Source organism: Canis lupus, chromosome 16 (assembly GCF_011100685.1).
Source record: "Canis lupus familiaris isolate Mischka breed German Shepherd chromosome 16, alternate assembly UU_Cfam_GSD_1.0, whole genome shotgun sequence".
Lineage (NCBI taxonomy): Eukaryota > Metazoa > Chordata > Mammalia > Carnivora > Canidae > Canis > Canis lupus.
The window spans coordinates 41,662,435-41,679,040 of record NC_049237.1 but is presented as its reverse complement, the minus strand read 5'-3'; the positions used below and the strand labels follow the sequence as shown (position 1 = coordinate 41,679,040).

Genomic DNA, 16,606 nt, shown 5'->3' with positions numbered 1-16,606 from the left:
TTTTTGTGGTCATTAATTCCTTACATTGGTATCTACACAATAGGGTAATGGGGCTCCTGTTCCATACTTTATAGATTTAGTTTAGCACAGACCATTCTTCATCAGTCAGCAGCTTAGTTTGAGTTTTTGGATGTGTCTTCTGGTAAGGTCCTTGGGCAGGTAGGACCTGTGACCTACTATTATGGTTTCTTTTGGGGCAAGGCAACTGTTTGAGCTCTGAGGACAGGAATGGGTTGGTGTGGGGGTGCCACTGGCTGAGAACCATTGCCTAGCATGGTTCCTTATCCAGGTGAGGCTGAAAGATGGGCTCTATGGTTAGGCTTACTAGATGGTCAGAAATGGGTACTATATTCAGTTTTAGATGAAACTATGAATTAGATTTCCCTATCCTGGTAGGGCAGAAGGACAGGACCCAGGGCCTGTAAAACTCCTTGTTTGGGAGCCTGAGTCAGGCCAGAGCATACACTGAATTCCCTAGTCAGGTGAGGTCACTGGTTTTGCTCTGCAGATGGGGGAAACCATTGAGCTGTACTCTCTGTTTAAATGCTACTGTATGTATGGCTGTTGAATTGGCTACACAACTGCCCCTATGCTTTGGTTATTTCCCCTTGTTGGATAAGCTGAAGGCTATATTCAGTGATTAGTGAGTCTATGGATTAGATTCCCTGCCCAAACACAGTGGGGAAGCAGCACTAAACCTAGTAAAGCTCTTTGTTGTCTTTTCTCAAGCCAACCTGCATCCCAAGTTCCTGGCCAAACAAGGGTCACTGACTTTGCTCTGCAAACTATTGGCTCTCCCTGTCTTTCTCTAGCCTTGAGAAATGCTGAGTTGCACAGCTTCCAAGCGTTGTTACCAGTCCTTCTCGTCAGATAGGACGAGAAGACACTCTCCACAGTGGGTGGGGTTGTGACTCCACTTCTTGCCTGGGCATGGAAAAACCAGGCCCTAAGGACAACAAAATTCCTTATTTGAAAATCTGAAGCAGGAATATGTGCACTCTGCCAAGTTCTCTGGTCAGAGTGAATCTCTGACTTAGGTGAGCAGATGAACAAAGCTGGTGGTTGGGATTTCTACTTGGGCACTGCAGGTATGAACTCCATCTGCCAAGATCCTTGTGCTGGTTGTGGCAAGTGCCTCCTTCCTCTATCATCATCAGATTTCTAGTGGTTGAACTCCCAGATTCCTCTGCAATCCTCATAGTGTGATATCAGAGTAGGGGCTCCCACAAAATGGCCCACAATGCTGGAGAGGGCTGGTTGTACCCCTTGAGTTTTCTTTTCCTACTGTAGGAACCAGCGGCTCAGGAGAGACTTTTGTGGTACTGTGCTGGCCTGGGGGAAGGACAATGTGGCCAACATTTAGCTGCTTCTCCTATTCTCCTAATGTAGTTTGTCTTGGTCCTCTGGTACAGGGGATGTGTGGCCTCACCCCTATGTTTTAGGATTCTCTCAGTGGTGACTCATTATTGAATAATTATTAGTTGTTCTTCTTGTGGGGCAAAGTCAGGAATGGTGTATGTTGTCTTTTCTGTCTTCACTACCATGACTAATTATAAAAAGAAATCTAATCATCAAAGAATAAAACCCATACGTACATTTTTCTCCAGCCCATACTCTCCATTGATCTTCACTGGTGATAGAGAAATGAAATCAGCAACATTTTCAACTTTCTAATAAGTGTATGCCTATGTGATCAGGTGAGTGGATATTTTCAAGCCTGGGCTAGATAACTTCTTAAGATTTTTTTTTTTTTATGCTATGGTTCACTATCAACTCCAAGAAAATGAGGCACGTTGCAATCCAAGGTGTCATAGGGCAGTAGGGAACCTGGGATTTGTATTTCTGCTGTGCAGTGCTCTCTTCCTGTCCATTGGTAAACCACCTTGTAGCCATAGAACCATTGAAAGCTAGAGCTTCAGTGGGTCTCTGGCATGACCCAGTATAGCTATCTCATTTGTCACAAAAGGAAATAGAGATCTGAGTAATTTAAATTGTCTTTCCCAAGGCCATACCCCTAGTTAGTGGTGGAAGCAAGTGGGGTGGCGGGGGTGGGGGGAGTCCAAGCAGGATGTTATGATCTTTCCACTATCATTTTGCTCCTTGGAGCAAAGCATGTCCTATGACATACATAGCCTATATGTAATGTAGGAAAATTCTCTAGAATTTCTCTAGTCAACTGGATGTCTTGACCCCAGGGAAGAACATAATATCAGGAGAGATGCACCACCAATGCATCGCTGCTCTTGTAATGAAGGTGGCAGGTGTCCTGTGGGTCAAGGTTGAAGCAGTTGGCAGGAGAGTAGTACCTGCCTCAAACATGCTTCACCACTAGACAAATATGGGATTTCAATACTTAGGACAACTTGTCCTTTAACCTTGTGATTTCAAACAGAGATGTGAGTGGAAGTGTAGGTGGAGAGACAGCAAGACAATGACTAGGCATTTGTCAAAACCGTTTGTCAACTGGTTGAAACGTGGCACAAGCCTGTACAAATACAAAAAATAAAGTACCAGTGGTAAATTATCAGAAAATAATAATAATTCTAGTGTTGCTTTATTCATCTCTAATATACTGATTGATTTTTCTCCTAAAAGATTAAAATGATGTCTTCTTAATGGTCAGGAGAAGTTAGGTTATGTCTCCAGGGTTAGGTGAAGTTAGAGGAGAATATTATACAAAAGGCAAAGCTTTAAAAAAAAAACTTAGGAAAAAAATAAAATAAGGCTAAATTATTTTATTGTCCTGTCTGGCAGCCCTGTGATTAGCGTTATCAGGGGGTGTGTGGAGGGGGTGTGTGGAGGGGGTGTGTGGAGGGGTGTAGCTGTAGAGCTGCAATCGCTGCTTTCTATCTGGTGTTGACGTAGGTGTCAAAAACCAGCTGACAAGCTTGATGTTGGGCAATTCTTGTGATAACTTAGTTCAAGCTTCTGCTCTTAGGCAAACACCGAAGTGAAAAACAGACTGTAAATATTCACTAGCTAGAGGGTCCAGAGACTAATCAGGTTTTGCTCCATGCATGTAGACATTCGATCTCAGCTGATGGTCAGGACAGGGTGGTGCAAGGCATTATATGCTTTCTTATTTAGAAGCCCACTAATGACAAATTCTCTGCTTTATACCACTCACACTGATCATGAAAATAAATATTGGGCTAATGTTAAATAATGTTTTTAGGGAAATACACAACAGGGGTAACCTGATTTTTTGAGTATAAAAGGAATACTACAACACTTCTGCAGGGGTTCGAATACAAAAATTATGCTTAATCTGCTGCACCCACGGAGTTATCTATAAAAAATCATTTCAAGAATCTTGTGTTTTTAGAATTCTCTGGAAAAAAGTAGACCTTTCTAAAAATGATAGAGAATACATATACAGACGATTTTTTTTCCTTTTGGGTACAAATAAAGTTTTGCTTAATTAAAAAAAAGGTAATGCTGTGTAGTTCTGAAGTACAGCTGATATATGTCTGGCACTTAAAAATTAAACTTTATGATAAAGGAATAAGGAGTTACTACAGTTTTGAGTTTCTTTGTCAATAAGAATGAGGTCTTATAATGCTTCAAAAATTCTTTAAGGCAATGCATTAGTTTTTATCTAGTTCACAGAGAGATATGGGGCTTTTTTTAAAACAATGTTTTATTTATTTATTCATGAGAGACACACACACACACGGAGAAAGAGAGGCAGAGACACAGGCAGAGGGAGAAGCAGGCTCCATAGACGGAGCCTGATGTGGGACTCAATCTTGGGTCTCCAGGATCAGGCCCTGGGCTGAAGGCAGCGCTAAACCACTTGAGCCACCCAGGCTGCCCAAATGTGGGGCTTTTAAAAAAAATCATACAAGTAGAGAAAACTTCCATAGTCTACTTTCCAAAAGCTTTTGGTTGAAAATAATAATCAATGTGTTGTGAAAAATTCAAATATGAAACATTACAGCAAAATAGGGATAATACAGCAAGATCCACATTCCTGAATTTCTTTCTTTCAAACACAATAGTTGATTTTAACAATTTTTTCTCCTATGTGCTCATTAACTCCTAAAGGAAAGAGATATTGCCAATTTCACTTCTACTTAAATTAGTAAATTTGAACACAGAACTTTCTCTTCTTTTTTTTTAGTTTCGTGTATTCAATAGAAAATCATAAGCCACGCAGTGGTGATCCATAGAGCCTGAGATTAATAAGGCATATCCTCAAGTGAGACATGAAAATAGGGAAAACTAAAATTCAGCACCTTGCCAAGCCAAGTTTTTACTAGAATTCATTAAAGGATACAAACAAAAAGAATTTCACTGAGTTTAATTGAGAAAAACACTGTACCACGCTTTTCCCAGGGATGTTTTGACAACCACTGTTCTGCTTGATTTTTAGGCTTATACGTATTTTAAGGCAAATGAAATCCATATGTTTCTGATTTACTTATGCTCAACTCATCAAAATGTAGTTGTATGAGCTTCTTGAAGTCTGAGCAGCTTCTAAACCACACTTATCCTTGTGAAATAGAACTCAAAGACAGAATTGGATTGTATTTAACTATATACTTATTTTTAAACTATCTGAGGAATTTCACTGAACTCATGTGGCTTAATACATATTATTATGCTATCTTTTGGAAATAGGCAAGTGGTACAAAATGTTTAGCCAAATAAATCCTCACTATTCCTTCTGCCCACTGCCTTTTTGATTGCATTGTTTTTCAAGGGAAACAGAAGGAATTTGGCCTGCAAAGAGAAATCTGTCCTTTCCTCAAGGAACATAATATATTCAATTGCTTTTCTCTCTAATTCTTCATATAAACAATAATGCTTGTCAGCTGTGAAATCAAGTAATTCTCATTTCTAGTTCTTCATTGGACTTTTATTCAGGGAATTTTGGTCAGAGTTTGATTATGGTTTAAAAATAAAGTGTTAGCTCTATGAAGGCATGAAGCCAGTGACTGTGATCATCAGCCTTGCATTCCCACATTTGGCACAAAAAACTATTGGTTGAAGGAATGAGTATGTCTGGTTTTGTCAAGGTCACTGGTATCCACTCTTTGTTCTTTGGGCTTCAACAGAGTATAAGCAGCCCTATATTTATTAATAGTAGATGTGCTTTGAAGATAATAGAAAGACATAACAGTAATTCTGATAACTGGGTTTTGCAGAAGATTTAAAATATTTTAGGGTTCCCTGAGTGCAGGTTTAGCTCCTGCCTTTGGCCTGGAGCATGATCCTGGAGTCCCAGGGTCGAGTCCCATATCGGGCTCCCGACATGGAGCCTGCTTCTCCCTCTGCCTGTGTCTCTGCCTCTCCCGCTCTCTCTCTGTGTCTCTCATGAATAAATTAATAAATAAATCTTTTTAAAAAATAAAATATTTTAATGGCTCAGATCATTATATTATCAAACATTCCTCAGGCAGCCTTTCAAAGCTAAAGTATTACAACCAAACTGAGATTAAGGAGAGTCACACACACACACAAAATCCATAGGATACCTCTACTCTGGTATCAGTAACATTCCATGCTACCCCATGAGAAAAGTTCTTCTCCAAAGACAATGCTTCTAGGGCGAGGGGTTTCTCTGTTGCCTCTTCACCCACCTGTTGGTGGCTGGAGCTCAGCCCCAGTTTTGTCCTTTTTTCCCATGAAGCTTATTCCACAGAGGACTCTACCATTATTTTGCAGTCCTGTCTAAAGGAGATTTTATCATGACATTCTCTCCTCTCAGTAGGGCTTAAGGTAGCAGTAAGATGTAGACAAAAACAAAGCATTTATGGACAGACAGACTTAGGTTACCCTCTCTCACCTCCCATCCCCCCAAAAAAACAGTGTAACTGCTCTGAACTTCAACTTGGTTATTTCAAATGCAATTATAATGGCTAGCTTGAGGACTGTAATGCAAATTAAATAAGAAAACATACACAGTTCCCAGCACATAATTGACTTTCAAAATACTAGGTTTATTTCCTCTCTATTCCAACACCCTGAAGAATATCATATCTACCTATGCTTTCATTTTTATTATTTCAGAGCATACTTGTCACGTGCCAATTGTGAGCTAGGCAGTCTGTTGGGTGACTTGGACCCTAGAGTGCAGAAAAGGGTCATGACCATGTTCTTCTGGGATTTCAAACTGAGTGGGAGAGAGACATTAAAACATACAAATAATTCACTCATATTTGAAATTTAAGAAACAAAACAGATGAGCATAGGGGAAAGGATGGAAAAATAAAATAAGATGAAAATTGAGAGAGAGGCAAACCATAAGAGAGGCTGAATTCTAGGAAACAAACTGAGGGTTGCTGGAGGGGGGTGGAGGGATGAGGTAACTGGGTATTAAGGTGGGCACTTGATATAATGAGCACTGGGTATTTTATGCAACTGATGAATCACTAAATTTTACCTCTGAACCTAATAAAAATAGGAAAAAAATTTAAATTGTACATATGAATAAGTATTTACAAGTTACACCACATTGTGAAGGAAAAGTAGAGATCTGTAAGCACTGTTACTATCAAACATGTCTCCTGATCAGCCGACTCATTTCCAGGCAAATATCAGGATTCCTAACACGCAAAGCATTTTCATGGTCCTAGCCACAGTCACATGTGACACTTTCAAATCATATTAGATTTTTATGAATTGGGAGGGGATAGATACTTGTGTTTATCAGACATATATAAACCCATAGAAAGAAATGTGGGATCCATGTTAAAGCCTTAATATAAAGCGAGACTATCTTTACTGTTTATTTATTATAAACTGCCAGATTATTAACAGATTTGCACCTAGAAGACTGTATGATGCACCTGCTTGCCCTAAGCATATCCTATAGGCAAGACTTCCGCTGTAAAGTGAACAGAGAATAGCCATCATACTGCCCAGGAAAGGCAGTGGGTTTGTTTATTTTTTCAGTTTTATTGATATTTCTCTATACGTAAAAAATTGCAGGTATTTAATGTATACGTGTTGATGAGTTTGGACATATGCCTATACTTGTGATACTATCATCACAACTAAGGTAGTAAACATAGCCATGATCTCCAAAAGATCTCTTGTGTCCCTTTGCTTTTGTGTGTGATAAGAACATTTAACATAAGATCTGTTTTCTTAACAAATCTTTAAGAGCACAGCACTGTACTGTTAACTGTAGGCACTATGTTATACAGCAGATCTCTAGAATGTATTCATCTTACATAACTGAAACTTCTACCTATTGAACGACTTCCTAGCCCACCCCAGCCCACCCAAATCATCTGGCAACCACCACTCTATTCTTCTATTCTCTGTTTCTATGAATTTGGCTCTTTAGGTACCTCGTGTAAGTGGCATTATACAGCATTTGTCCTCCTGTGACTAACTTATTTCACTTAGCTTAATGCCCTCCATGTTGTTGAAAATGGTAGGATTTCTTTTTTTTAAAACCAGATAATATTTCATTGTATGGATATACCATATTTTCTTTACCCATCCATTTGTTGATGGACATTGGGTTCTTTTCAGATTTTGGCTATTGTAAATAATCCTGTAATGAATATGGGGATGTAGATACCTCTTTGAGAGAGTTGTCTCCTTTGGCTGTATATCCAGAAATGGGATTGCTAGATCACATGGTATTTCTATCTTAATTTCTTGAGGCACATCTGTACTGTTTTCCAGAGTAGCTACATCAGTTTACTTCCCACCAACAGTGTGCAATGGTTCTTTTTAATTTTGTTGACGGTGATTGAGAATTCAGAAATAATGTTAATGAATGATGAATAGGGGCCCAGGCCATATGCCATAGAATATGCATAGCAGAGCTAAATCATTATTGTTAATAGTGCTCGACTAAGTTCTAGACCATGTGAAATAGAAAGTAGAATGCAGAGAATATCTTCCTCCTGATATAAGACTTCTCTCAAGCCAAAATTAAAAACAGACAAGTGTGATTTGTTTCTATCTTGTCCTTCCTACTCCTCACACCAAACATCCAGAGCCATGGTGTTATCCAAAAGCTAAGTACTTGAGCCTCTTCAAAGTGGTAAAAGTAAAAATTGGTAGGTGGGAGATTTTATTTGTTTTATTTTGTTTTTTAGATTTTATTTGTTTTGAGTATGAAAAAGTGAAATTATATTTAAAAGGCATTGAGAATGCACAAAAGCAAAAATCCAAATCCTCATTATACCAATACACCTCTATTCTTATATATTTGTTCCTTCTCTTTTGCATACATGTAATGCAAACTATTTGGCATCCTGATTGTGTCCTTTTTATTAATTTCTATGCATTTTTCCTTTTGTTACTTTGTATTTTTAACCATGACATTTAATGACAGTTGGGTACATGCATGTCTTATGTCATTAATCCTCCCACTTGTGCTGGAAAATTAGATTGCATCCAAATTTTTTGTTACTGCAAATAACACCCTGAAAAATGTCTTCCTGCATATAGTTTCCTCTTATTAAAGATATTCTCTTTAGAGATCCCCAAAGGGAGACTTCTAGGCAAAACGTTTAGAAAAAATGTGTGCCAAGTTATTTTTCAAAAAGACTCTTTTTTGAAGTGCCCTTAGAAAGGTGTGAGAGCACCAACTACACTTATTTCTTGCCCATCCTGCCTACTGCCTGGCTTTTCAAAATCTTTCTACTTTGAAATATTTATAGCTTCACAGACATCTGCAAGGAAATGTAAAGAGGGGTCCTGTGCACCTTCACCTCCCTCTTCCAATGTAACATCATTGGAAGTTTCTATAGAAGTATAATATCCAAATCAGGACATTGACATCAGTACAATCCACAGGGCTTAGTCACTACTTAAACTTGTAGTTATTGTATGTGTGTATGTTTATATGTGTGTGTATGTGTGTGTTTATGTGTCTCTGTGCAATTTTATCACGTATGTAGCTTCATGAAGCCACCACTACAATCATGATGCATTACTATCCTGTCGAGAGACACCTTTCATTACCCTTTTATAGCCACACCCACCTCTCCTCCCCAAGCCCTAACCTCTGGTACCTACTAGTCTGTTCTCCATCTCTATAACTATATTGTTTCACTAATGTGACATAAATTGAATCTTACATTATGTATCCTCTTGAGTTTTTTTCTCTCTTCATAATTTCCTTGAAGTTCATCCAAGTAGCTGCATGCATCAGTAGTTTGTACCTTTGACTGCTGAGCAGTATTCCATGGTATGAATGTACCATAATTTGTTTAGTCATTTACTTGGTAAAGCACATTTGTTTAATTGCTAGCTTTGGACTGGGAGGAACAAAGCTACTGTAAACAATTATGTACAAGTTTCTTCGTGCAAATGAGTTTTCATTTCTTGGGAATAAATGCTAACAAGTGCAATTTTTAGGTATAGGGTGACTGTATGATTAGTTTTAAGAAACACTGCCAAACTGTTTTCCAAAGTGGCTGTGGCATTTAACATTTCTATTAACAATGAATGAGCAATGTGTTTCCCTGCATTGTTGCCAGCCTTTCCCACTATCATTATTTTTAAAAATTTTAGCCTGATACTTGTGTAATGATATCTCATAGTTTTATTTCTCTAATGGGTAATGATAGTGAATATCTTTTCATGTGCTCATTTGATGTCCATATATCCTCTTTGGTTAAATGTCTATTCACGTCTTTTGCCCATTTTCTAACTGAATTTTTCTAATTTAAATTTTTTAAATTTATTTTTTAAAAGATTTTATTTATTTATTCATAAGAGACACACACAGAGAGAGGCAGAGACACAGGCAGAGGGAGAAGCAGGCTCCACGCAGGGAACCCGACGTGGGACTCGATCCCGGGACTCCAGGATCATGCCTGGGCCGAAGGCAGGCGCCAAACTGCTTAGCAACCCAGGGAGCCCCTCTAATTTTTTAAAAATTCAGTTTTGCAAGCTTTTTATATGTTCTGTATATAAGACTTTCATTAGACGAGTGATTTCCCAATACTTTCTCCAAGTTAGTGACTTTTATTTTTCATCTTTTTAACAGGGTCTTTCACAGAGAAGTTTTTAATTTTGATGAAGTCCAATTTATCAATTTTCCTTTTATGAATATGCATTTATGGTCAAGTCCAGAACTCTGTTTAGTCCTCATTCCCAAAGACTGTCTCCTACTTTTTTCTAGAAGTTTTATGCTTTTACATATTATTTAACTCCATGATCCATACTGAATTAAACTTTGCATAAGGTATGAGTTTCGGTTATAGATTTTTGTTTTGCCTGTGGATGTCCAATTGCTCTAGCATCAATTATTGAAAAGGCTGTATCTCCTTTATTGAATTGCCTTTGCTCCCTTGTAAAAAAGAAATTGAATCCACATTTGTGTGGACCTATACTTGGGTATCTATTTTGTTTCACTTACCTATGTGTCTCTTTCTCTGCTAGTACCACAGTCTTGGTTTACTATAGCTCTATAGTACACTTAATCTTGAGAAGAGTGATTTGTCCCAATTTATTTTCTCAAAATTATTTTGACTCTTCCTTTTCTTTATAGATTCTTGAATAAACTGGTCTATGTCAACAAGAAAACTTGCTGAGATTTTGATAGGAATTGTGTTAAACCTATAGATAAATGTAGAGAGAATTGACAACTTTATTATGTGGTGTCTTCCAATCCATGAACCTCATCTGTCTTTCCAATTATTAAAATCTTGATTTCTTTAATCAGCATATTGTAATTTTCATTAACTAGATCTAGAACTTGTTTTGTTAGATTTATACCTAAGTATTTAATTTACTTTTTAAATGGTATTGAATTTTTTGTTTGGTTTTCACTGTTCATTGTCAGTATGTAGATTTTTTTAATAAATTAATTTTTTATTGGTGTTCAATTTACCAACATACAGAATAACACCCAGTGCTCATCCCGTCAAGTGTCCCCCTCAGTGCCCGTCAGTATGTAGATATTTAATTTCTGTCTGTTGATTTGTGTCATATGACCTTACTAAATTCACTTTTAAGATATAGAGGTTTTTTTTTTTTTTGTAGATTACTTGTTATTTTTATGTAGCTAATCTCATTGTCTGCAAATGGAGGCAGTATCCTCCTTTTTAAGCTGCATGTCTTTTATTTCTCTTAGTTGCCTTATTACCCTGGCTACAATGGTTTGAATAGCAATGGTGAGAATGTATAGACTTGTGTTGTTCCTGATCTTATAGGGAAAGCAATCATTCTTTCATCATTAAGTACGATGTTAGTTATAGGTTTTTTTGTAAATAATCTTTATGAAGTTGAGGAAATTTGCTTGAATCTCACTGTTCTGAGGGTTTTTTCTTTTATATCATGAATCAATGTTGAATTTTGTCAAATACTTTTTTTTTACATCAATTGATATGATAATTTGTCTTCTTTAGTTTGTTGATATAATTGGTGGGTTACACTGATTGATTTTTGAATATTGAACCAGCTCCACTGAGGGGGGCACTTGACCGGATGAGCACTGGGCAAATTGAACTCCAATAAAAATTTTAAAAAAAGAAAAAAAAGAAAGAAGATTAGGAAATTGAAAAAAAAAAAATTGAACCAGCTCTCTATACCTGGAATTAATTCTATTAGTTATGGCATATTATTCTTTCTATACATTGTTGGATTACTAAAATTTTGCTGGGGAATTTTTGCATCTAAGTTCATTAGAACTATTGGTCTGTAGTTTTTCCTGTGTATTGTTGTCTGGTTTTGGTATCAGGGTTATTATAGCCTTGTTAAAGAAATTGGGAAGTATTCCCTCCTCTTTCTGAAAGACCTTGTATAAAACTGGCATTAATTATTTGAATGCTTGGTAAAATTTTCCAGTGGGAACATCTGGGGCTGGATACTTCTTTGTCAGGAGCTTTAAAATTACAAATTTAACTTCTTGAATACTTACAGAACTATTCAGGTTATCTCTTTCATCTTGTCTGACTTTTGATAGTTTGTGGAGGGCAGGAAAGGGGAAGGAGAAAATATCTGGGTAAAAGTAATATTACCACAGTGTTAAGAAAGCTATACCTGGAAGTCAGCTCTAAATTAACTTCCTAATAGATACCATTTGTTACTTTTCTCACTGACAGAGATTCCACACTCATAGATTTTTTTAGAGGATCTACTTTTGGTATTGTTTTCTTTCAAGAGCACATATGATTAGGGTAGGTCACTGTGGCATAGCTATTAGTCTATATATGTGGTTCAAATATTTTTATAGTTATAATGTGTGGTGATATAGGCTCACTACCAGTTTAGCAATACCCACTTCAGGGTACATCTAAACTTAGTCAGGTACAGACACTGGATGGTGACAGAAGACCCAAGCATCTGTCACACAATGAACTAAGCTAGAGTAATCCCAAATGCCTTAGAAACAAATAAATGTCTTAAAAATCAACTCTAGGAAATATGCTCTTTAATTTCAATTTAAGAATATTGATTATAAAAAAGAAAGAAAAAGGCTGAAATTTATTTCTTAGAGAAATTAATCTCAATGTTAATGAAATTGTTGTTGATTATTAGGAGCAGCAAGTCCCCATCCACTTCTTCCTCTTAGCAGTGGCTGAGTATCATGGCCAAGAGTTTCCTAGCACCACACCCTTGGAACCATGGTTGGAGGCTGTTCCAATGTCTCCAGCCTCTACGGGATCCATACTCTATAAACAGAGTTTAGTCACTCAAACCTTTGGCTGTTTAATCAGATAGTTGGCAAGGTTGCTATTGGCTGCTCACAAAAAATTCTTGGTTTTGTAAAGCATACCTGTTGAATGGTATTTTTGTGTTGGGTTTTCATCTTTATCACTTTTTTAGCAAATATTCATTGCATGGTTACCCTCTCTTCAGAAACAGATCTGAACATCATGAGGAATCAATTTTGTTAAGCCTACTGGAAGAATGCAGGACTTGAGGTTGTCAACCAAATCTCCAGGCCTGAGTATGAGTGGTCATTAGACCATCAAATAATCAAGGACCCAGCTGGTCACAAATACCAGCCAGGAACATCCAAAAGTTATCCTGACACATACTAAAACTATATACCCATTACTAATCCAGTTTTTGGCCAGAATGCCTTTAAGAATACAGTCTAAATTTCATAGGTCACAAAAATGGGCATTTTTTGGTGTTGTTTAGTTTTAGAAGACACTGATGAGTACTGTAACTTCAAACTATACAAATACACACATTGTAGGATTTGATCCTATACCATTGCACATTGTAAGGATTTGGTCACCACATGAAAGTTATCAGATTCCTAAAACATGTGTTTTATTCATGTTTCTGCTGTTGTATTTAAGATATTTAAGAAATAAAAATACTTAAATCAGAGATCCACTTCTAACATATTTATTCAATCTTTTGTTCTTTCCTAGACAGATTATGTGGTGGTGTTGTATCAAATGGAAGTGAAAACAGTGAGACATATGTCCTTTAACTTTATGAACAAATTTTATTGCCAAGTAAGCTTGTAACAACATCTTAAAGTGTTCACAATATGCAGGAGTGATGAGTTGAAAAACTGAAATTGCTTCATATATCATCTTGCAGAGTATGACAACTGGAAAGAGGCATTGTGGACAGAAACTCCATAAATAACAGCTGCTCATGCTTAAAACTGCAAGGGAATGTTCCCAATATCTTCTTTTATGAAAACATTTAGCTTGTTTCAAGTTCTCATTCTTCCCTGAATTTTGTACTTCCTGAATGTTTTTCAAGTCTGCTCCTCTATCCATACTATTTTGCCTTTCTGTTCCATTCTGAGAGGTAATAAGACCAGGAGTCAAAAGATGCCTCTGATTTCCCTAATGGGAAAACACCCCAATGATAAATGTTGCACCAGGGTTATGTCATCCTTAAGTCAGTGTTTCCCAAACTTCTCTGAGGCAAAGAATGACCAAAGCATGTGTTAAAAGCACTAATTTCCAATCTGTACCTTTGAAGACTCTAATACAATAGACTTAGTGTGAGACCCAGGCATCTTTCATTTTAAGAAGTTACTAGGATATGTTTATCTTCAGGATAGTTTGGAAGATGTTGAATTAAAGTAGGTTTTCTCTTATTGTGTTTCAAGAATCACCTTTAAAGGATCCCAACCACTGAAAGAGACTGTGAAGATTGGGAGGGTACCTGGGGGGCTCAGTTGGTTAAGCCTCCAACTTTTGATTTCGGCTCAGGTCATGGTCTCAGGGTCATGATATTGAGCCCAGCTTTGGGCTGCATGCTGAGTGTGGAGCATGCTTGAGATTCTCTCTTTCCCTCTGCCCTTCCTCTCACCTCTTTCTTTGAGAGAGAGAGAGAGACTGTGAAGGTTGTATTGTACCTAGCCAAGTAGCAGGTGCTGGAGCTGAAGTTCCATCAGCCCTGCTGGTTAGGATGTTCTTGCTGGCAGGAGTGTGCAGGACCTAAAGAAGGAGAGCTTTTAAAATCAGTCTATTCAAAGGAGACACTTTTTTTCTAATTGATATCCCATTGCACACATGCTAGCACCCAGCTTAGAATGCTGGTTTTATATACAGATTTCTGGATTGTTACTCCAAATCTACTGAAAAAAGATCTCCATATTGGGTTGTATTTTAAACAAACTCCACCACTTTCCACCATTGTGACTCTAATATGTATAAAATTTGGAGAACCACCAACAGCTTATATCCCAATCCTTCAAATGGTAATCTCTTTGATAGATATGGGTCTGCATTCTTTTCATCTCTCATTTTCAGGCCTAACATCAGAAGTTGCAGGTGGCACTGAACAGAAATTAGAAAGGCTTCTGGGACTCTAGTGTGCTAACAGCACAACTTGAAAAAGCAGAGCTCATTGGTCCTCAGGTCCTTGAGCCCAAAGGCACTTTATCCATTTCTATATCTTTGGATCTGGAGCCTCATTAAATAAACACTGCACCCCTGAACTGTGACTCATTTTGGACCTCAACCAACACCATCACGACCTGCATAGCTGCATTAACCAAGCACTTCTGTGTCCCTCATTTTCCTCTTAGTTTCCACATGTTACTAGATTCTAGTCCCCATGTTCCCATTGTACTGCAACTCATTTCAAAGTTTGTCTCCATTCTCTGTACATCTTGTAATGTCCCTGAACCCAACTTTCTCTGACAGCTTATCTTGTTCTTGCCACGTTGCCTCCCAATCACTGATTCTCTCTGCAGCCCTTTCTCCTTAACCCACTCCCTTTTTTTTTTTAAAGATTTTATTTATCCACTTATGAGAGACACAGAGAGAGGCAGAGACATAGGCAGTGGGAGAAGCAGGCTCCCCACTGGGAGCCCGATGTGGGACTTGATCCTTGGACCCCAGGATCACGCCCTGAGTCAAAGGCAGATGCTCAACCACTGGGCTCCCTAGGCGTCCCACCCCACTCTCTTATCACCACCCAACTGGCTATGATCTACCCACAGGGATGGGCTGAGCCCCTGGTAACCTTGGCAGAGGTATGCTGCTTCAGGACATGCTAGTTTCCTTCTTGTGAGACAGAACAAATGGCTCCTTTGGATACTCACAACCTATTAAGCTGTGCAGGGGCCACTCAGGCTTGGATATCTGGGAACAGATGGTATTGACTTGATTTTTACTTCTCTTCTCATTTAGTTCTATGACTTGGCCCTTTTTACAGTAATGTGAGTCCAACACATTTCACAAGGCAGTCTGATTTAAAGCCTGGTGAAATGGGACACAGGAGAAAGAGCAAAATTGAGAGTACCACAAAACACTTGTGATAGGCACTGAGTGATGAATCACAAAATTCTACCCCTTAAACCAATATTACACTATATGTTAATTAACTAGAATTTAAATAAACACTTCAAAAAAAACAACTTAGGCAACTTTCCCAGGACTTATTTATCTTACAATGGGAAGTTTGTATCTTTTGACCACATTCACCCAATTCCTAACCTCCTAACCCCCACCTCTACTAATCACAAATATAATCTCTTTTTCTTTGTGTGTGTGTTTTTTTAAGATTCCACATATAAGCAAGATAATATAGTATTTGTCTACCTCTGACTTGTGTCACTTAGCATAATCCCTTGAGGTCTATCTATAGTTAACACTGCTATATAGGGTATTTGAAAGTTGCTAAGAGATTAGATCCTATAATTTCCCATCACAAGGAAAATAAACTTTTTGTAACTATATGAGGTGATGGATTATATTAACTGAGTTTACTGTAGTAATCATTTCATAATACATATATATCACTATGCTGTACACCTTAAACTTATAAGTGCTATGTGTCAATTTTATCTCAATAAAACTGAAAAAACTTAAGCAAATGCACTTCATAGTTGCCTGTGAACTATACATAGTGATTTAAACACTGCTAATGTCATGTTATTGTATATAGAAAATCCTAAAGACTCCACCAAAAAACTATTAGAACTGATAAATGAGTTCGGTAAGATCTCAGGATACAAAATATGAAGAAATATTTTTTATTTCTATACACTAATAATGAAGTAGCAGAAAGAAATTAGGAAATCAATCCCATTTACAGTTGCATCAGAAAGAATAAAATATTTAGGAATAAACTTAACTGAGGAGGTGAAAGACCCATACTCTGAAAACTATAAAACACTGATGAAAGAAACTGAAGATGATACAAACAAATGGCAAGATATTCCATGCTCATGGACTGGAAAAACTAATATTGTTAAAAT

General features: G+C 37.5%; 1 protein-coding gene and 1 long non-coding RNA gene across 5 annotated transcripts in view; both read left to right on the top strand.

Annotated features, from left to right (window-relative positions):
* Positions 1–16,606, top strand: part of MTMR7 (myotubularin related protein 7) — a 174,043-nt gene that overhangs the window by 19,702 nt on the left and 137,735 nt on the right. The gene's annotated exons all lie outside the window — the stretch shown is intronic.
* LOC111090330 lies at positions 403–16,203 on the top strand. Its single transcript, XR_005371592.1, has 3 exons — positions 403–1,088; positions 1,608–1,697; positions 13,308–16,203. It is a non-coding gene; the product is annotated as an uncharacterized LOC111090330 (long non-coding RNA).